Source organism: Equus caballus, chromosome 31, assembly GCF_041296265.1.
Source record: "Equus caballus isolate H_3958 breed thoroughbred chromosome 31, TB-T2T, whole genome shotgun sequence".
Taxonomy (NCBI): domain Eukaryota; kingdom Metazoa; phylum Chordata; class Mammalia; order Perissodactyla; family Equidae; genus Equus; species Equus caballus.
The window spans coordinates 25,487,807-25,510,166 of record NC_091714.1 but is presented as its reverse complement, the minus strand read 5'-3'; the positions used below and the strand labels follow the sequence as shown (position 1 = coordinate 25,510,166).

Genomic DNA, 22,360 nt, shown 5'->3' with positions numbered 1-22,360 from the left:
GTTCTTCGATAATGAGATGTAATGAGATTGAACAGTAAAACCCTCTCTGTTTAAAGATATTGCCATTCTTACAATAGCCATTGACTTTAGGGTTTGTCAACCAACTATTAATGTGGATTAACAGTTAAATTATTACAAGGCAGCCTTATGAGCTTTATTTGTCTATATAGGTATGCCTGTATGTGTTGATGTGTAAGTGGTTTTATAGAAGTATACTTTTTAGCAAAGTATAATATATGTTTAGCAAAATACCCAAATCATAAGTGAGCAACTCAATGAATTTTTGCAGTGAACAGACCTATATAAACACCACGTAGATCTGCAGCCCAGAAGCTTCCTTTGTCCTTGTATCAGTCATAGTTCATCTAGGGTATTTACTCTCCATGCTTCCACCACCACATATTTCTTTTGGCCTGTTTGTCAATTTTATATACATGGAGTCATACACTATATATTCTTTTGTGCCTGCCTTTTCTTTTGGTTCCATATTACTTTTATGAGATGCATCCATGTTGTTGCATACAACAGTATTTCATTTATTTTCATCACTGTATTCTATTATTTATATATTTCATTTTTATTGATATTTGGGTTGTTTCCAATTTTTGGCTACTATGAATAATGCAGCTATATGCAGCTAAGTACATTCTTGTACTTATCTTTTGGCACACATATGTATTCACTTATTGGGTGTGTACATAGGAGAGGAATTTCTAAGTCATAGAGTAAGATAATTAGATTTTCTGTTTTCCCTTGCTGTTCTGAAGAAATAAACATACACATACCTATGCATACATACATATGTACGTATATCTGGGTATGTATTATATTTGCAAATATATGGACAAAAATTTCTTGTTGAATATATGTATTACAAATATCTTTCCCCTCTCTACAGCTTGCCTTTTTATAAATCTAATGATAACTTTTAATGAATACAAATTCTTAATTTTAATAAACTCTACTTTTTCAATCTTTTCTTTTATAGTTAGTGCTATTTGTGTCATGTTTAAGAAATCATTGTCTAGTCCAAGATTATGGAAATATCCTTCTAGGTTTTCTTCTAAAACGGTTATTATTTTGCCTGAAAAGGTGAAACTTAGATCTACAATCCCCTGGAATTGAACTTTGTCTATAGAGCATTGTAGAGGTTATTACTTTTGTCCTATATGAACAGATAATTAATGCAGCACCAGTTTTTGAAAGGATTACCCTTTCTCCATACTAACTCAGCAAGTCTAGTTTTAGACTTTCTATTCTGATTAATAGATCTAATACCTGTCTTTGTCCCAGTATCTTACTGTTTACTGTCTTAATTACAAGAGCTTTAGAATAAGTCTTGATGTCTAGTAGCTTAAATTCTCTCAATTTTCTCTTCTTCAATATTGTCTTGGTCATTCGTCGTTCTTTGCATTTTCATATAAATTTTAGAATTAGCTTGTTGATTTACATACACACACACAAATCCTACTGGGATTTTGGTTGAATTGTTTTTTTAAGTGTATAGGTTAACTTAGGGAAAATTGAAAATTATTATAATATTGAATGGTATCTCAAACATGGTTTACCCCTCCATTTATTTGACTTCTTAGTTTCCCTCAGTCATGTTTTGTTACTTTTAACATAAAGACTTTCACATATTAGAATAGATTCATCTAAGTATTTGATATTTTTAATGCTATTATAAATAGTGTCAATTTAAAACTTCATTTTATTTTTATATATTATTTGTATTTACAATAATATTTTTGTTTTTTTAAATTTCAGGTGTACATCGTTAAATATTTTGAATTCTGTGTAGATTACATCATGTTCACAGCCCAAAGACTAATTACAATCCATCACCACACGTGTGCCTAATCACCACTTTCACCCTCCTCCCTCCCCACTTCCCCCCTGGTACTCACCAACACAATCTCTGTTGCTATGTGTTTGTTTGTCATAGTTTTATCTTCTACTTATGAGTGAGATCATATGGTATTTGACTTTCTCTCTCTGACTTATTTCACTTAGCATAATACCCTCAAGGTCCATCCATCCATCGTTTGCTGTCAAAAATGGCTGGAATCCATCATTTCTATGGCTGAGTAGTATCACATTGTGTATATATACCACATCTTCTTTATCCATTTGTCCCTTGATGGACTCCTAGGTTGCTTCCAAGTCTTGCCTATTGTGAATAATGCTGCGATGAACACAGGGGTGCATGTATCTTTATGCATTTGTGTTTTTGAATTCTTTGGATAAATACCCAGCGGTGGAATAGCTGGATCATATGGTAGATCTATTCTTAATTTTTTGAGGAATCTCCATACTATTCTCCATAGTGGCTGCACCAGTTTACACTCCCATCAGCAGTGTATGAGGGTTCCCTTCTCTCCACATCCTCTCCAACACTTGTTGTTTCCTGTCTTGTTAACTATAGCCATTCTGACTGGACTGAGGTGATATATCATTGTAGTTTTGATCTGCTTTTCCCTGATAGTTAATGATGTTGAACATCTTTTCATGTGCCTGTTGGCCATCCATCTATCTTTTTTGGAGAAATCTCTGTTCAGATCTTTTGCCCATTTTTTAATTGGGTTGTTAGTCTTTTTATAAATAATATTTTTGTATGTTTTTAACATCCAGCAGCCTTGCTAAATTCACATAGTAATTTTAGTGGTTTACTACAGATTCTTTTGGATTTTCTAAACACACAATCCTATCATCATGAATAGTGATAGTTTTGTTTCTTCCTTTTCCATGTTTATATATTTTATTCCTTTTTCTTGCCTTATCACATTGGTTAGGAACCACAGTAACATAATTTGCAGAAGTTGGTAGCAGGCGCCTTTATTTTTGTAAGTGAAAGGAAAAATAAAGCTTTCAATATTTAGCTAAGTATGATTTTTGCAATAGGAATTTCAGAGATATGTTTTACCAGGTTAAGAGATTTTCTTTCTGTTCCTGATTTGCTATACATCTTTGGCATTTACATGTTGAATTTTATCCATTTAGTTGCATCACCTGAGCTGTCAGTATTTTTTTCTCCTTTATACTGTTAATGTGAATGACACTCATTTTTTAATATTAGAAAATATTGCATTTTAGAATTTAAAAAAGTGATGATTTATGATTCTCTTTTTATATAGCTGGATTTGTTTTGCTGATATTTTGTTTAGGAATTTTTCACCCATGTTCATGAGGGAAATTGGCCTATGATTTTCCTTTCTTTAAGTATCTTTGTCAGGTTTTAATGTCAAGGTCATGCCAGCCTAAGAAAACAAACCAAGAAATGTTCTCCCCTTTTCTGTTCTCTTCATGAGTTTGTATAAGATTGTGTTTTTTCTTTCTTAAATGCTAGAAAAATTCAATATAGAAGAGAGCTTCACTTTGAATTTTTTTTTATTGCGGATTTATTTTATTTAATGGACTATCCAGATTTTCTTTTTCTTTTCTGCATCAGACTTGATAAATTGTGTTTTCTAAAGGATTTTCTTTTTTCCTTTTACTTGATTATTCAAATGTATTGGCATAATTGTTCATAATATCCTTCTTATTATTTTCAATGTCTTTACAGTATGTAGTGATGTTTCTCTTTCTATTCCTATGATCCAGTAATTTGTATCATCTCTTTTTTTTCTTGTTCAGTTGTAAGGTTTATCTTTTCAAAACGTAACTTTTGGTTTTATTGATTTTCTCTGTTGCACATTTGCTTTCTATTCTATTAAGTTTTGCTCTTATCTTTAGTATTTCTTTGCTATACTTTCTTTAGAGTTAATTTGCTGTTCTTCTTATACCTCTTGAAGTGGGCACTTAGATCATTAATTTTTGCCTTTCTTCTTTTCCAACATGTGCATTTATTATTAGAAATCTCCCTGTAAGTACTATGTTAGCTGCATCCTGCAGGTTTTGATATGTTGCTTTTTTGACAATTATTCAATTCAAAGTTATTTTCTAATTTCCCTTTAAATTTTTCTTTATTTTAAATTATTTTAGAGAAGTATTGGTGAACTTGCAAACATTTAGGAATGTTTTAATTCTCTTTTTGCTATTGACTTCTAGCTTAATTTTACTCCCATCAGTAAACATACTCTCTATAATTTATATCTTCTGAAATGTTTGGAGAATTTTTGAATTTTCCAGCATATGGTCCACCTTGGCAAATGTACATGAGGATTAAAAAAAAGAAACATGTATTCCAGAGTTGTTGGGAATGGTGTTCCAAATAGGTAAATTGGGCCAAGTTTGTTATTCAAATCTTCTGTACATCTACTTTTTTTTTTTTTTTTTTGGTCTTCTTGCTCTGTCATGTAATAAAAGAGATATACTAAATTGTTCAAATATTTTTGTAAAGTTTTCTATTTTTGTACTAACTATTAATATTTACTTTATAGATTTTGAATCTGTGTGCATATGATTTTAGAATTGTACTATCTTTTTGGTGGATTTAAACCTTTATTTTTACAACACATCCCTCTGTCTCCTGCAGTTCTTGCCTTAAAGTATACTTTGGTTGTTAACATAGTCGTGTGTTTCTTAATGACAGGAACACATTCTGAGAAATGCACCATGAGGCAATTTTGTCATTGTGTGAACATCATAGAGTGTCTTTTCACAAACCTAGATGGTATAGCCTACTACATAATTAGGCTATATGGTGCTAATCTTATGGGACCACCATTTCATACGTGGCCTGTCATTGACCAAAATATTATGTGGCACATGACTGTAGTAAAGTTATTTCAATTTTATTTTGGTCAACGTGTTAATGGTAGATATTTTTTTCATCTTTTTATATGCCGTATTTTGTATCCTTATAAGTAAAGGTGTCTCTTGTAAATAATGTAAAGTTGGGTTTTTAAAGAAAATTTAGTCTGATAATCTTTATATTTAATTGGAGTTTTTAGTTTATTTATACTTCATGCAATTTGATATATTTGGGCTTAAATGGACCATCTTACTATTTCATATTTATTTGTCCCATTTGTGTTAGCTCTTTTTTTTCAACTTTTCTTGTCCTTCTTTGTATTAATCAAAATTTTTTATGATTACACTTTCCTCTCTACTAGTTAGTTATATTTATTTTTAGTTGTTCTTTTTAAAGAATTATTTCAGTGGTTTTAGAGAGTACATCATGCTTGCTTTATTTTTTGCAATTTACTATAATTTAGTACTTTTACAACTTCACAGAAAATATGAGGTCCCTCATCATTTTCATGTCTTTCTTTCCTCCTACCTTTGTTTTACTTTATTCAAATATGCAATTCTATATATTTTTAAACTCCACAAAACATTAATATTGTTTTATATAATCAATATTCATTTATACTTACCCACTTGTTTACTTTTCTCATTGATCTTCATTTCTGCCTATTTTTTCCTACTTCTGAGATTATAATTTTTTTGCTAGGAAAATGTTCTTTGCATATTTGTCCCTTGGAAATGAATTTTTTCAGATTTTTCTTTTTGTATGAAAATATGACCTCCATTTTTTCTGGTATAGAATTCCGGGTTTTCAGTAATCTTCTTTCAACATTTTAAAGTTGTTAATTCTTCTGTTTTTCCTCTAGTTTACTTCAATTTGTTGAAAATTCAACTGTCAGTTTTATTATTTCAGTTTTCAAGTAATGTGCCTTTTTCTGTCGCTGCTTTTAAGATGTTCTTTGTCTTCAGTGTTTAGTAGCATGAATAGTATGTTGAAATAACAATTATATTATTTTTTCTTTGCCTATGTCCCACTTGGGGCTTCATAGACCTAAGACTGGGTCCTAAGTCATGTAATTTTGGCAACTATTTCTTCAAACATTGCTTCTGTCCCATTCTGTCTGTCGTCTCCTCTGGGATTCCAATTATAGACATGTTAGGTCATTTCATCGTGTTCCATATGCTTTTTTAATATTTTCCCTTCTTTTTCTTACTGAATATATTTTACTGTTCTATCTTCCAGTTTTCTATTGCTCATTGACATTGTATCTAATATGCTATGGAACCTATTTAATGAATTATTATTTTCAATTATTTTATTATTTACTTCTAAAAATTTAATGTGATACATTTTTATGGATTCCAGTTCCTTGGTTCATTCTCCATCTTCTCATCTATTTTCTTAAATACAGTAACTGCAATTATTTTAAAATTAATGTCTGATTAACTGCAATTTCATGTTTATTTGCAGAGTGATTGTTTCTACTGTCTATATTTTTATTTTAGATTTTCGCTATTTGGATCTGTCTTCTGGTATGCCTGGTAATTTTAGATTGGATGCTAGACATTCTGTATTCAGATTATTTTATTTTCTTCCAGAGAGAATTGATTTTACTTTTGCCAGGTAGTTAGAGGAATGGAAGATCATCTTGATTCAATCAAGGATTGAGATGAATCTAGGTCATGTTTGAGTCCTTTGGTGATGAACTATTTCTGGCTTGCCTTACAGCTAGATCTATTCCTTCATAGGTATCAACTGAAAATTTGGGGAATTTTCCTAGTTATACACTATTCTTCAATTTTTGACTCTCTAACAAGATACTATTGCAGGAATCTCCAGTTAGTTTTTTAATCTCTTCTCTCTGGAATTTTGCTTGGCTTCTCTGGCTTTCACCTAATGCAGCTTGGTATTTTTAAATGCTAAGAGAAAAAAATCTGGTGTAGAATGCCAAAATGTCAAACTCCCTTCTATGTGGTTCTCTTTTCTGTAGAACCTTGGTCCCTTATTTTTCACTGGCTTGGTAGCCTTGAAATTCATTTTGGTCTCTATAGACTTGTAAATTTGCTCAAACCTCTGGGCTACCATTTTTTGCTTGGTTTCTCACCCTATACCACTTACTAAGAGGCAAAAATTTTAAGAAGAAAAATGGTAGAGAAGTTCATGCTCACCTCTGTGCATGGCCTTTCTCTCTGGAATATTGGTCTCTCAAGCCCTGATGTCTTGGTGAATCTCTGCTGTCTTCAAATGTTTTTGCTTGTAATGTTATCCATTAATTTTTTGGATAAGAGAATTGGTCTGGAGAGGAGAATTATTCTGACAAGTAGCTGTGTCACAGCTGGAAGTAGAATTTTTCAAATTGACCACTTTTGAGTGCTGCTTTTCAGAGATAAATCTCCTTTTTGACTCATTCTTTCACCATCTCAAATATGACTCTGCTTAAGGGTGCTTTTCTAATTTTTTCTCAGTTCTTATCAATTGGCCATAATTAAGCATACCTTATTGTTTTTTTCATTTTAATGATCAAACACTGGGGCATCTTATCTAGGGTTGTGACATATCTGAATATAAAGACATTTTGTAACTATAGTAAGAAATTAGTACTTTTTGAATTCCCCAAATACTATGTGATTTTATGGGACCCTTTTGGTTTTAAAAACTCTTGATACAGTTTTCATAGCAATTTGTGTCCATAAAAGAGTGCCAGACATCTCACTCTTGGTAATACATTTTCCTTCTTACACAAGTGATGCAGAGAGCAAAACAAACATGAGTGGTTAGGAGACACACCAGGAGCTGCAGGTGAGAGATCAGGCTCTTTATGGTCATCCTAACCTGTGTTCCAATCCTCGCCCCTTTTCCTAACAGTTATGTGAACTTGTGAAAAATACTTACTTGTTCAGGCTTCTGTTTTCACATTTGTGAAGTGGCCATCCTGCCCAAGACTTTTGTGAGGATAAGATGAGAGATCTATAAAAAGGAATGCTCACAATGGAGAGCACAGAGTAGGTGCCTGATGCATGTTGACCCCCCCGTCTTCATTCCGTACATGTCACTGTGAGGGTGGGGAGTGAACCTTGTGAAAGGTGCATCTATCACTGCCAGCTGTTAGAGGTCTGGTTGCCCATTTGGTCTGAACTGTGCCAATGAGGCCTGGGTCATGTGTTAGAAATCTTTATGAGCCAGACAGTATCTCTCTCTCTCTCTCTGTCTTTTGAAATGGTCTCTACTTGGTGGTTATGAGGTAACAGAGAAAAAAATGTGTTCAAGGACCATTGAGTATTCACCTCCACTGCAAGAAAACTAACTTAAAACTGTGCCTGGAAGGTGGGTAGGTTTCATTACCTTCACGTATGGGGTGTAGTATAGGACAGAATGCAAGGCTGGTGGAAACTTTCTTCCACCTGATTCTGTCCAATGGCCTTAAGGGAGAAAACAAAGAGCCCGTGGCAACTTTGATAGGAGCAGAGGTGACCGTGCTGTTACAACCCACATTAACTATCTCATATTTTTACAGCTTATTCTTAGCACAGAGGGGCTGAATGAGCTCTTGCTGAGCAGTTCATGGGTCCGTATTTGCCTCCCAAATCTGTGTGCTTCTGGAGCATGACTCATTGCTTTTGGGTGCAATAGCTTGAACTACATAAAACCAATTTTAAGTCTAAATATAGTTTTGACTCTTAGGGAAATAATATACAGCGTGCATCACTTGAATTACAAAGTAGATAAAAATAGTTGGAATTAGGTTATCATCTGTACGTCAAACAGGGTGATTTCTCAGCTGCATTTTAAATAGTGGCATGCAGCAATTTTACGAGTAAGACTAAATTAAATATGGCACACAGGCACACAGTCCTCACTAAGGTATTCAGTTAATTGGAGAATGATGCCAGTTTTGTTCTGAGTTCACTCTCATTCTTTCGCTTTTTGATTTTAATAAGCTTTTATACTTTACTTCTTGAGAGAAACATATTTGCTATCCTCTACTATCTATGTGATTCAAGTTATTCTAAATTGGCAGCATTCACAGTATTGGTGAAAAGAGTGACTGTCGTTTGATGGATCATTAGATTTGGTTTCAGGGTTTTCCTCTTCTGTTTATGTTAATCAGTTTTACGAACCTTGTGCCTTGGTTCTTTTGCCCAGTTCACATAAATATTGATGCCATCTTCAATTGGAAGTTTCAGAAGAGAAATTAGAATGAGAAAGCTGGCCCCAGCAGCCATTGGTTGTAAAACCAACTCCAGCTATATCTATCAAAATTAGCTACTTTTTCAGTACATAAAATCCATTTATGCAAAAGGAAAATCAAATAAACTCTCATTAAAAAATTCATAGTTTTTTCTATTTCCATCATTAAAAAATGATTTTCTACCTCTGCCAGTGAAATTATAATATTTTTCTAATAACTTATATGAGTAATCTATCAGTTTGTAAAGTAAATAATCTTTCTATGTTTGACTATTTACTTTCTCCATTCATTTTGGACTTCTAGTTTCATAGAAACTTAGTTTAAAACAAGGTCATACTGTAGCTTTCTTAACTGGGTTGAGATTTTAAACATATCTATTTAATAAAGATGTTCAGTAGAGCTCTTGTAGGAGATGAGAGGGGATAAAGACAGTTTCCTGAGAGCTGCGTGCTCTGCAGTCCTGGAGCTCTACGGCTCAAAGGGCCAGTGCATCTCCTGAAGAAGGAGGAAGACTGGAGGGCGGTCACCTTTGTCTGTTAGAATTTTCTGACTCCCTCTACCTCCAACCTGCTTTTTAACCTGTCTTGCTAAATAGCTCTAGAAGTGTACTATCCAATATAGTAGCCAATCTGTGGCTATTTTTTAAATAGAATTTAGTTTTTATAGCGCTTTTAAATTCACAGCAAAACTGAGAGGAATGTACAGAGATTTCCCATATACTCGCTGCCCCTGCACATGCACAGCCTCGCCTTTATCAACATCCCCCACCAGAGTGGGACATTTGTTACAATTGATGTACGTACTGTGATTGACATGTCATTCTCACCCAAAGCCCATATTTACAATAAGATCCATTCTTGATACATTCTATAGGTTTGGACAAATTTATAATGACATGTGCATACCATTATACTATCATACAGAATAGTTCCAGTCTTCTAACAATCCTCTGTACTTGCCTATGCATCCCACCCTCTCTCCTAACCCCTCGTAACCACTGCTCTTTTTTACTATCTCCACAGCTTGCATTTTCTAGAATGTTATGTACTTGGAATCATACAATATGCTGCCTCTTCAGATTGGCTTCCTTCACTTACTAATATGTATTTAAGTTTTCTCCACGTCTTTTCATGGATTATTATTTCCTTTTAGCATTGAATACATTCCATTGTCTGGACGTACCACATTTTATTTATCCAATCGTCAATTGAAGGACATCTTAGTTAATTCCAGGATTTGGCAGTTTTGAATAAAGCTACTATAAACATCCGTGTGAAGGCTATTATATGTACATAAGTTTGCAGCTCCTTTGGGTAAATACCAAGGGATCCAATTGCTTGATAGTAAGATAAGAAGGTGTTTAGTTTTGTAAGAAACTGCCAAACTGTCTTCCAAAGTGACTGCACCATTTTGCATTCCCACCAGCAATGAACGAGAGTTCCAGTTTCTCCACATTTGCACCAGCATTTGGTGTTCTCAGGGTTCTATATTTTGGCCATTCTAATAGGTGTGTGGTGGAATCTCGTTGTTGTAACTTACATTTCCCTGATGTCACGATGTGGAGCATTTTTTCACATGTTTATTTGTCATCTATATATCTTCTTGGGTGTGGTGTCTGTTCAAGTCTTTGACCCATTTTTTGACTTGGATTTTTTTTTATTGTTGAGTTTTGAATATTTTCGTGTGGTTTTGGTAACAGTCCTTATCAGATATGTCTTCTGCAAATGTTTTTCCCAGTCTATGGCTTGTCTTTTTATTCTCCTGACAGTGTCTTTCTTTCACAGAGCAGAAATTTCTAACTTTGGTGAAGAATATTGATTAAATTACTTTGAAAGATATAATTCTATTCAAATTGTCTACCTCTTGTGTGAGTTTTAGCAGATTTTGTCTTTCAAAGAATTGGTCCATTTCATCTAGGTTATAAAATTTATAGGCATAGAGCTTTTTACAGTATTTCTTTATCATGCTTTTAATGCTTATGGAATTTTTGGTGATATCCTCTCCTTCATTTCTGAAATTAATAATTTTTGTACTCTCTTTTTTCCTTAGCCTGGCTAGGAGCTTATCAATTTTATTGATCTTTTTAAAGGACAAGATTTTGGTTTCATTGATTTTCTTTATTGATCTCCTATTTTCACTTTCATTTCTGCTCAAATTTTTATTTTCTTTCTTTCTTTCTTTTTCTTTCAAGAAAGATCAGCCCTGAGCTAACATCTGCCGCTAATCCTCCTCTTTTTGCTGAGGAAGATTAGCCCTGAGCTAAAAATCCGTGCCCATCTTCCTCTATTTTATATGTGGGACGTCTGCCACAGCATAGCTTGATAAACGGTGTGTAGGTCCACACCCAGGATCCGAACTGGTGAACCCTGGGCCACCAAAGTGGAATGTGCGAACTTAACTGCTGCGCCACAGGGCTGGTCCCTATTATTTCTTTTCTTCTACTTATTTTGGATTTAATTTGCTCTTCATTTTTCCAGTTTCCTCAGGTGGAAGCTTAAATGATTTATGTTATGTCTTTCTTTGTTGCAAATATATGCATTTAATGTTATAAATTTCCCTCTATACACTGCTTTCACTGCATCCCAACATTTTTGATATTTTGTTTCCATTTAGTTAAAAAATATTTTTAAACTTCTGTTGAGATTTCTTCTTTGACCTATGTGTTATTTAGAAGTGTGCTGTTTACTCTCCAAGTATTTTGGGGTTTTCCAGCTATCTTTCTGTTATTGATTTCTAGTTTAATTCCATTGTAGTCTGAGAACAGACTATTATGATTTCTATTCTTTTAAATTTGTTCGGGTATGTTTTATTTTCTGGAATGTGGTCTATCTTGATTTTTGTTCCAGATGAACTGAGAAGAATGTGTATTCTGCTGTTTTTAAATGAAGTAGTTTATATATGTCCATTACTTCCAATTGATTGGTGACATTGTAGAGTTCAGCTATGACCTTACTGATTTTCTTCCTACTGGATCTGTCCTTTTCTGATACAAGTAAGTTGAAGTCTCCAACTATAATAGTGGATTCATCTGTTTCTCCCTTCAGTTTTATAAGTTTCTGCCTCACGTATTTTGACACTCTGTTAGATGTATACATGTTAAAGATTGTTATATCTTCTTGGAGAATGGATCGCTTATTATTATGTAATGCCCTTCTTTATCCCTGAAAACATTCCTTGCTGTGAAGTCTGCTTTGTCCAAAATTAATGTAGCTACTCTTATTTATTTTTGATTAGTGTTAGCATGGTATATCTTTCTCCATCCATTTACTTTATTTTTTTAAAGTTAATTTTTATTGAGTCTATGACAGTTTACAGTCTTGTGAAATTTCAGTTGTACATTATTGTTTGTCAGTCGTGTTGTAGGTGCACCACTTCACCACTTGTGCCCACCCCCGACCCTGCCTTTCCCCTGGTAGCCGCTAATCTGTTCTCTTCGTCCATGTATTTAAATTCCTTATATGAGTGGAGTCATACAGAGATTGTCCTTCTTTCCCTGGCTTATTTCACTTAACATAATTCCCTGAAGGTCCATTCATGTTGTTGTGAATGGGATGGTTTTATTCTTTTTTATGGCTGAGTAGTATTCCATTGTATATATATATATACCATATCTTCTTTATCCAATCATCAGTTGATGAGCACTTAGGTTGCTTCCATGTCTTGGCTATTGTAAATGATGCTGCAATGAACATAGGGGTGCATGGGACTTTTGGAATTGCTGACTTCAAGCTCTTTGGATAGATACCCAGTAGTAGGATGGCTGGGTCATATGGTATTTCTATTTTTAATTTTTTGTGAAATCTCCATACTGTTTTCCATAGTGGCTGCACCAGTTTGCATTCCCACCAGCAGTGTATGAGGGATCCTTTTTCTCCACAACCTCTCCAACACTTGTTACTTTTTGTTTTGGTTATTTTTGCCATCCTAATGGGTGTAAGGTCATATCTTAGTGTAGTTTTGATTTGCATTTCCCTGATGATCAGCGATGATGAGCATCTTCTCATGTGCCTATTGGCCATCCGTATATCTTCTTTGGAGAAATGTCTGTTCATCTCCCCTGCCCATTTTTTGATCGAGTTGTTTGATTTTTTGTTGAGTTGTGTGAGTTCTTTATATAGGATGGAGAGTAACCCTTTGTCAGATATATGACTTGCAAATATTTTTTCCCAATTAGTGGGTTGTTTTTTTGTTTCAATCGTGTTTTCCCTTGCCTTGAAGAAGTTCTTCAGTTTGATGAAGTCCCATTTGTTTATTCTTTCTATTGTTTCCCTTGCCTGAGAAGACATGGTGTCCAAAAAGATCCATCCATTTACTTTTAATCTATATGTGTCTTTTTTTTTTTTTTTTTTTTTTTTTTTTTTTAAAGATTTTATTTTTTCCTTTTTCTCCTCAAAGCCCCCCGGTACATAGTTGTGTATTCTTCGTTGTGGGTCCTTCTAGTTGTGGCATGTGGGACGCTGCCTCAGCGTGGTCTGATGAGCAGTGCCATGTCCGCGCCCAGGATTCGAACCAACGAAACACTGGGCCGCCTGCAGCGGAGCGCGTGAACTTAACCACTCGGCCACGGGGCCAGCCCCTATATGTGTCTTTATATTTAAAATGGATTTCTTGTAGACAACATAGTTGGGTCATGTTTTGTGATCCACTCTAACAACCTCAGTCTTTTAATTGGTGCATTTAGATCATTAATGTTCACAGTGATTATTGATATAGTTGGATTAATATCTACGATATTTGTTACTGTCATCTATTTCTTGTCCTTATTTTTTGTTCCTATTTTTGTCTTCCAGTCTTTCCCTGCCATTTGTGGTTCTAAGTGAGCATTATATGAGTCCATTTTCTCTCCTTTCTTAGGATGTTAGTTGCACTTCTTTTTTCCCCCTTTTTGTAGTGATGGTCCTAGATTTTGCAATATGCATTCCTAACTAATCCAAGTCTACTTTCCAATAACACTATACCCTACATGGGTAAGGTGAGTACCTTATAATGCCAAAATAATCCTGATTCTGCCCTCTGATCCCTTGTATCATTGCTATAATTTATTTCACTTACACATGAATATATATACACTTATGCATAAGCCTATATAACTGAATACATTTCCCAGTTCTGTAGTTTGGTGTCTGACATTAATTTGGTGAAATTCTTAGTCATTATCATTTCAGATATATCTTCTATTTCTTTCTCTCTTTCTTGTCCTTTTGGTATTTCCATTATCCATATGTTATACCTTTGATAATTGTATCGTAGTCCTTAGACATTCTGTTCTTTTAGTCTTTTTTCTTTTTGATTTTCAGTTTTGGAGGTTTCTATTGAGATATCCTCAAGCTAAAAGATTTTTTCCTCAACCACATCCAGTCTACTAATAAGTCCATTAAAGGAATTCTTCATTCTTAATTTCTGTTACAGTATTTTTAATCTCTAGCATTTCTTTTTGGTCCTTTTTTAGGTTTTCCATCTCTCTGTTTACATTGCCCATCTGTTCTTGCATGCTATCTACTTTCTCCATTAGAGCTCTTAGCAGATCAATCATAGTTGTTTGGAATTCACAGTGTGATATTCCAACATCTCTGCCATATATAAGTCTGGCTTTGATGCTTTCTATATCTCTTCAAATTGTACTTTTTGCCACTTGGTATGTTTGTAATTTTTTCTAGATAGCTGAACGTGGTATACTGAGCAAGAGGAGCTGCTCTAAACAGGCCTTTAGTAATGTGATGGTAAGGTGTGTGGGAAGCAGAAGTGTTCTGTAGACCTATGTTTAGGTCTTGGTATTTCAGTGAGCCTATGTCTCTGGACTGTGAGCTTCACAAGTGCTTCTCAACAGGGTGACTAGAGTTGGCTGTTTCTCTTCCTCCATGTGGAAGACTAGAGACAGCCGTAGTTGGGTATTTGCCTTCCTCTAGATAGTTAGGTAGGCTCTGACAAGGCCTTAGCAGATTAGGTTAGGCTCTGGTTAAATAGTTTCTCCTGATGGCAGACTTTGATAAGAAGAACAGATTGCTCTGGCATAATTCAAAACGGTTACTTTTCCTCCCCTGCTGTTGGGAGCATGAGGGGATTTTTCTCCATATTCACTGTGAGAACTTGGTAGAGCTCTGGGAGGTAAAACTTATGAGAGTACCTGCCCTACCCCCTCAATGACTGGGTCCCTCTGGAGATTTTCTCTCTCAGACTTGTCCACACTGAGTCTCCTGCAATTTATCAATTATAGTTTAGATTTTCCTACTCTGGTAGCGATTTCTGCAGAGATTTCAGCTCCTGGGTTTCTGCTCCAGTAAATTGTGATTCTTTGTGTCCGTCTGTCAGTTTCTCCAGTTTGGAGGGCAGCAATTTGCCCTAGAATCTTACTTTTCTTATGGATCTAAGAAGATCTGTTGATTTTTCAGTTTGTTCAGCTTTTTAATTGTGGTTAGGAAAGAGTGGTGTTTTCCAAGATTCTTACATATAGGACCAGAAACAGGAAGTCATCTGGGTATTTAAATTTAAATTAATTAAATAAAATAAAATTTAAAATTCAATTCCTCAGTCACATTAACCACATTTCAAGAGCTCGATATCCACATGTGGCTAGTGGTTATTATATTGTACAGTTGCAGGTACAGAAAAATTTCTGCCATCACTGAAATTTCTGTTGTATTACCCTGCTTTATAATTTTACATAGCTTCTTCTCCTTGACATAGAAACAAGTGATTAGAATTGGGAAAAATAAAGGAAATACTATAGCCAAAGCATTGTCTTAATTCAGAGTATTATCTTGACTTCTTGGGAGCCTATGATTCTGTTAGCCTGACCCTGAACCATTAATCTGGCTCCCACTGTCAATAGTTTATTAATAATGGAAATATTCATAGTTTTTTCCCCCATTTTCCTTCCTGAGTTCTTTCCTGAAGAGACTTTGCTTGTAGTCTCTGACATTTAGTGAGTGATTGTTAGCATTCTCTGCCTTATCATTATGTTTTCTATCTGTGATATATTGTGGCTTATCAGGACACTCACAATTTTAGAGTGCTTTTCAACTGCCATTCTGTTGCAATTTCTTTTTACTTTTTCAAAATTGAGAAGAGGGTGCCTTATTAGCTCAGTTGATTATCAGTTCTCAGTTCAGCTTGAGATACACAATGGAGCTAGCGCTTGACAGCAAGGACCATGATTCCGGGGGACAGCGATTCCTCTGTAACCCTCTCAGGGGGAAGCTCTTTTCTTTATCACTTGCTTGCACCATGGGGCTTGGTAGGTGGGATGGATGTTCTCCGTCTCCTCACTTTAACTTCCAAGCCATTGTTCCTCCTCATCCACCCTAAAATCACATCTTTAATCCCAAGGTGTTGGGCAGGACTATCCACTGCCCTTCATGTTGCAATCATCCACAGAACCCTGTTCACACTCACCTTTCTTTGATGCTCTTTGATGTGAGAAGTTTTAGCTCTCTCCTGTGTTCTCTCTAGCACTGCTTCCATCATAATTTCTCGTGATTTCAATACCACATAGATCATCCTTCAATTCCTCGCCTCTCAGTTCCTTGTCCACCTTTCAACTTCAAGAACTGACTCTCATAGTCATACCTGAGACCATGACAAGGTCATACTAATACTTTTAACCCTTCCATAATCGTCATTTCAAGCATACTCTTCTCCAACTATTGCTGCCTATCTTACTTCTCTTTCTCTAATATTCTTACTTCAACAGAACTTCTAGGACCTATAATGCCCATTTTTCACCATCTCTTACTCCCTCATACTCTCACTTCTCACCTTTCATCAGCTCCTCTTGCTTCTTTCTCCCTTCTGTATACTTTTCTGGTAAAACCAACTCTTTACCATCCAACTCTGCACTGGCTCCTTGACAGGCTTGAAAAAGCCCCTAATCATCTCGTCTTAAATTCACGTCTAAGAACTTCAAGCAGTCCCTCAGGCCTGCCAGGCCATCAGGCTACATTTCTTTAATGCCTCCATTTTCTCGCTCACGGACGACTGCTTCATGCATTCTCTTCTATCCTAAAGGCTTCACTCTCATTTGTTGATTCTGCATCCTATTTTACTGAGAAAATAGCAATCAGAAGATAATTTCCACAAGCTCTACCATTCCATCTACCCACTTAGTGCATTTGTGCCTATTTCCTTTTCCTTCCCTTCTGTTGCTGTGGATTACTCCTCTGTGCTCCAATCAAAGGTCGCTCATTTTCCTCCTCTACTTGATTCATCCCATCCCCTCTTACCCAGTCAAAGACATTTCTCCAGCATCTCTTCCTTCTCTGTCTCACATCGTCAGTGATAAGCAATCTATTGGATTATTCCTCTCAGCATAAAAAAAATGCTATTATTTCTCCCGTCTTTAGAAGAAATATCTTTTCTTCCCCTCCTGTATTTTCCTCAGGCCACTTCTCTGTTTTTCTTCTTCCTTTTACAGCCAAATTACTCAAAAGTATTTCCTACATTCACAACACCAGTTCATCTCCTTTCATTCACTCTTGGGTTCAATTCACTCAGGACTTTGACCCTACCATTCCATTGAAATGGTGAAAATCATCAATGATTGTCATGTTGTGAAATATAAAGGTCACTGAATCCCCCCTCATTGGACTTATCAGCTGTGTTGGACCTACTTGATCACTCATTCTTCTTGAAAAACTGGCTTCTCTCAGTTGCTAGTAGATTCCTCTCTCCTGCTTTCACTTGACATCGCAGTCTCTCCTTAGTCTGTCTTGCTGGTTCTGCTTCATCTCAGTGACATGGAAATATTGAACTGCTGCAGGCTTCTGATCTGGGATAGCCTCTCTTCCTTCTTACACTCATTTCTCTGGAGGTCTCAGGAAGTCTAATGCTTTAATTACTTTTAAATTCTGATCATTCCCCAATTTATATCTCTAGGCCAGACCATTTTTACTGAACTCCAGACTTGTATATCCATTTGCCTTCTCGATGACAAACAATATTGTTCTGTCGTTTACATGTGCAAAACTCAACTCCTGGTTGTCTCACTCTCTTCTCCCCACTAGACCTCCATGTCATCTTCACTTCCTCAAGGGAAAATTTCTCCATAATGTGCTTGCATTGCACCACGTCCCTATTCGTTATAGCATTCATCATATATGTAATTCTGATTTTGTGTGACTCTGATTAATGTCTGTCTCACCGATCGACTGTCGTCTCCTTAAGAAGCAACACTTTGGCTAGTGTTTCTCTTCACTGTCTCGGCAGCACCTAGCACAAAGCATGAAGGAGATCAAAAAGAGGCATTTAAGGAAATAATAAATAGGTATAAAGGTTATAAGAGAGAGAGATGCAGGAATGTATACAACTCAAATCCTATTAAAGCCAACCATCAACATTTACCTGAAATAGTCTATGTCTGGTTTTGGAGTTGCCACTAGTCTCTTGTAGGTGCCAAAATATCAAGCTTAAGGGTGTAAGAAGAATTAAGAGTCTTTAGCAATTTGGTTAAAAGCATGGGCTTTGGAATCAGAATGTTCAAAGTCTCTGTAAGTGTCAGTTCTTCATCTTTTAAATGAGGGACAATGACAGTATCTGATTCATAGTGTTCCTGTGAGGATTTAATAATATGATACATATTAGAGAACAAAGCCTTAATAAATGTGCGATATGTGATGAGGCTGATGCTGATGCTCTGCACTGTGTGTAACCAAGCAGAGCGCTTGGAGCACAGAAGGGGAAGGGACAAGTTGAAAATGCTTCACAGCGGAGACAAAGTTTCGTCTGGCCTTAAAGAATGAGCAAGGGTTGCCATGAAAAGAATAGAGGGAAAAGTACAGAAGACTAAATGAGCGTGCTCAGAAAATATTCTGTAAGGGAAATGTGGTTATAATGGGAAGGGACTTTATCTGAAGTTGGAAATTTTAAAAATATATTATTTTCTGCTAATTTTAAAGTCTAAGTAGTTGAATAGACATTATTCTTTAAATTGTTATAGCATGTCTTTATTCTTATTATAAAAGAAATTAATACTATGTAGGGAAAATCCAAAAAAATACAGAAAAGCATATATATGTATACATATATATATATATATATATATGCACTATAATTTAGACATGTTCTTTCTGGAGGCAATCTCTATTGTTCTTTTGGTATTTTTATGTTTCCTTCTAGTTTTTTTCCTATATCTATATGCATTTTTACGTGAGTAGATTGTAATATGTAAATGGCTTTCCATTCTTTTTTTCCACTTTAATAATCTGTTGTAAATACACTTTGCTGAGTGCTTTCAATGTGTCAGACTTTGCACTATTTGTGATGTATATTATTTCTAAATGACTATGTGTTTTTAAGTATCACTGCAAATGAGAAAACTGAGATTAGTTTTATAGAGCGAAATAAAGTGTTTAAATCCAGATTCCAACTTCAGTCTGTCTGACTCTAAAGTACATTCTTACAACTTTTGAGACTGTCGTAATAGTATTTAACTGCTACATAATAACATTTCATTGTTGTGAATATTGCATAGTTTACTTAAATATTCCTCTACTGTTGGATAATTTGGCTATTTGAAACTTGTCACTATTATAAATAATGCCAGTAGTGAACATCTTCAGAGTCTGTGTCATTTCCTGTGTTTAAGGCTAATGTATTACAAGAGATTCCTAGAATTCATTATTGGGTCAAAAAGCATGAACTCTCAGCATATTGACATTTTGCTTTCCAGAAAAATCCATGGCATTTCTGGTGTTCTGTAAACAGTTTACTTCAATGAAAAGATCTCCTACCTTGATTGACGGGCCAGACATACAATGCTTTATTGATCACCTTACAAGGAACTCACTACCATGAGTGATCCAGTGTAGTACATTCTTTATTCAACCTGTAACCCACAAAACAGTTATTTGTCATATTAAAAATAATTTTAAAAATTGATCTGATTTCCAGTATAGGTAAAACCCCAGGAAATATAAATTGTAAAAAAAAATAATGATAATAAAAACTGTAACAATGACAACAAAAATCCCTTTTCTTCACCCAATTAAATGTGTTTTGGTTTCTGTATAAAGAATGTGTTGTCATTTCCCAACAAAGCAAAGTTTGCCCTAGTGTGTTTTATGAGGGAGGAGTGTTGCCCAGAGATGAGTCTGACCATCCTTTCTGTTTCTGGAACATGCTCTTACATTGGCAGTAACTGAAATTTATCCAAATAGACTTTTGAAGCTCCCACGTGTTCTAAATTTATCTCACTCAATTTCTTTGGTTTAGGAACTAGTTTGGAAATCTCACAAGGCCAACTTGTCTTCAGTAATTTCTAGCACTTCTTGTTTGGGGCAGGCTAGAAAAAGCTCTGAGAAGCTGCTAAATTTGGTGCTTGGCAGAAACTATAATACACAGGGAGAAATACATGAAGTGTAAAACCTGAAATATCAAAACTCTTTGACATTTCAAGCTAACTTCAAATGTACAGAGATTATAAAATCATAACATCTGCATGAATCAGCTGTATGGACAACCTGTATTTGTGAAAGCAGAAAAGGAAGTCTACATATTTTTTCCTATTGATTGAAAACTGTGTTAGAATTTTCTAAAAATGAACATTTAATGCATGGACCTACAAGAAAGACTAATTTTGTGATAAGAGATAGATTGTTTCGGGAAGACCTTGGCTTAAGTCCTGGCTTCCCACATGCTTACCATGTAATTTAGGGGCAATTTACTAATATAGTCCTCATCCTAATAGCTTCATCTATAAGAAGGAAATAACAATATCCACCATCCTGAATTGTTCTGAACATCAGAATGAGACAATGTCCATGAAAGCACTGAGAAAACTCTACAGCCCTGGATGAATTCAAAGCATCATTTTTATTCTATTTTTGCTAACTGCAAGTTAAACCGAGAGTTCCTGGGATTAACTGAATGGGAAGTTCTCATGAAGTATAAAGAAAAATTTTATCTTTTGATTTTGGCAAAGGGAAATTATTAATGAGATTGGGATAGGTGTAGAAGCTTAGGCAGCTGTTAATGGATTGTAGTTTCATCCCCTCCCACTCCCCCTTCTCCCAGTTAGTCACAGAGGAAATGGACTTTTATAATGCAAGTGTTCTTTTCAAGTGATGGGAAAGGGGGTAGTGAAACACGAATTTTCATCCATAATGTGGACCTAACCATGGATTTAAGTAGCAAATGCCATTGGACTAGGTAAGAAAATGGCTGAATTCTAGGGATATATTTAAACATTCTACTCCTTCCTCAACCCTAACAAAGTCATGTCACTTTGAATAGAGAGAGTTTGACAGAGATGATGCAATGAGAAAATGACTGTTCAGCGTTTGGGGAAATTCCAGGAAAATTGATATTAAGGGAAACCCCATAGATGGGTATTTGAATCCAAGCCCACTGCAGGTCCTTAGGCTCCCAGTTCACGTTCCTAGGAAGGGTACCCTCTGAGGTGCAGATGTCCTTTCAGAGGCAATGTGTGCATGGCCTAGAGGAGACTTTGACCACGATTCTGCTGCATTTGGCTGGAGAGCTCAAGTTTCTACTAGTAATAGGCTTTTATTCAAATATCTGTCTGTGAGTAATCATAGTCAATGGAAATTGCTGGCGAGTAACAGGGAGATGGATTTAGCATCGCGTTTTGAAGAATGGAACAACTGCTTAGCATTTATTCTGCCTATGAATCTGTAGTTCAAACATTGGTTAGTCATCCAGATAACTTCTCCTTGGTAAATATATTTATGAAACCAATATTTTGTTGTTGTTAATTTTTTGTCTTCTAAAATTTTCGACCAGTCTTTTTAAGGTATTTATTTCAGGATTGAGTTTTCCATGCAGGTATGAATTAAATGTTATCATCTTTCACCTTGCGAATGCAAGATTTCCCTTTTGTATTTTTTATGTACTCTAATTGGTAAAAACTCTAGCCTTATAAGAACTAGTGGACTAGCTGTTGTTTAATGGGTGTAGTTTCAGTTTTCCAAGATGAAAAGAGTTCTGCAGGTTGGTTGCACAACATGAATGTACTTAATACTACCCAGCTGTATGATTACAATGGTAACATTTTTAATGTATACTCTATCAAAATTAGAAATTTAAAATTTTTAAAAAAGTTAATGGAGTAAAAGAAAAGTCTCCTCTTTATCCACGTTTCAGTCCTGTGTTCCTCCCCAAGCCTGCTGAATCTTTCACGTAGTCTTCAGGAGAGCCAGCTCAGCACTGTAACCTTGAATGTAGTTATAAACTTGGGGAGAAAGACATCCCCCATTCTGATCAAAACAAAACTTCTCCACAAAGAATCTCATTAGTAATAGTGGTTAACAGTTCCATTTTTTTATGGTGTAATCTCACAAGTTATTGCAAAACGAATTTGTTTTCAGGATCACATTACTTTGGTGTCTGATTCACTTTTCCTAAAAGGAGACATTTTCAGATCATATGAAAAACAGAGCCACAGATATCATCCCTGGGGTTTTCCCCTTCTATGACAACTCACTCAGGGACCCTTATAATAACTCAATACGGAGGAGAAAACTTATTTC

The 22,360-nt window shown here is 35.3% G+C and overlaps 1 long non-coding RNA gene across 1 annotated transcript in view; it reads left to right on the top strand.

The window, feature by feature from the left end:
* LOC138921664 (uncharacterized) overlaps positions 1 to 22,360 on the top strand; it is a 44,498-nt gene that overhangs the window by 729 nt on the left and 21,409 nt on the right. The gene's annotated exons all lie outside the window — the stretch shown is intronic.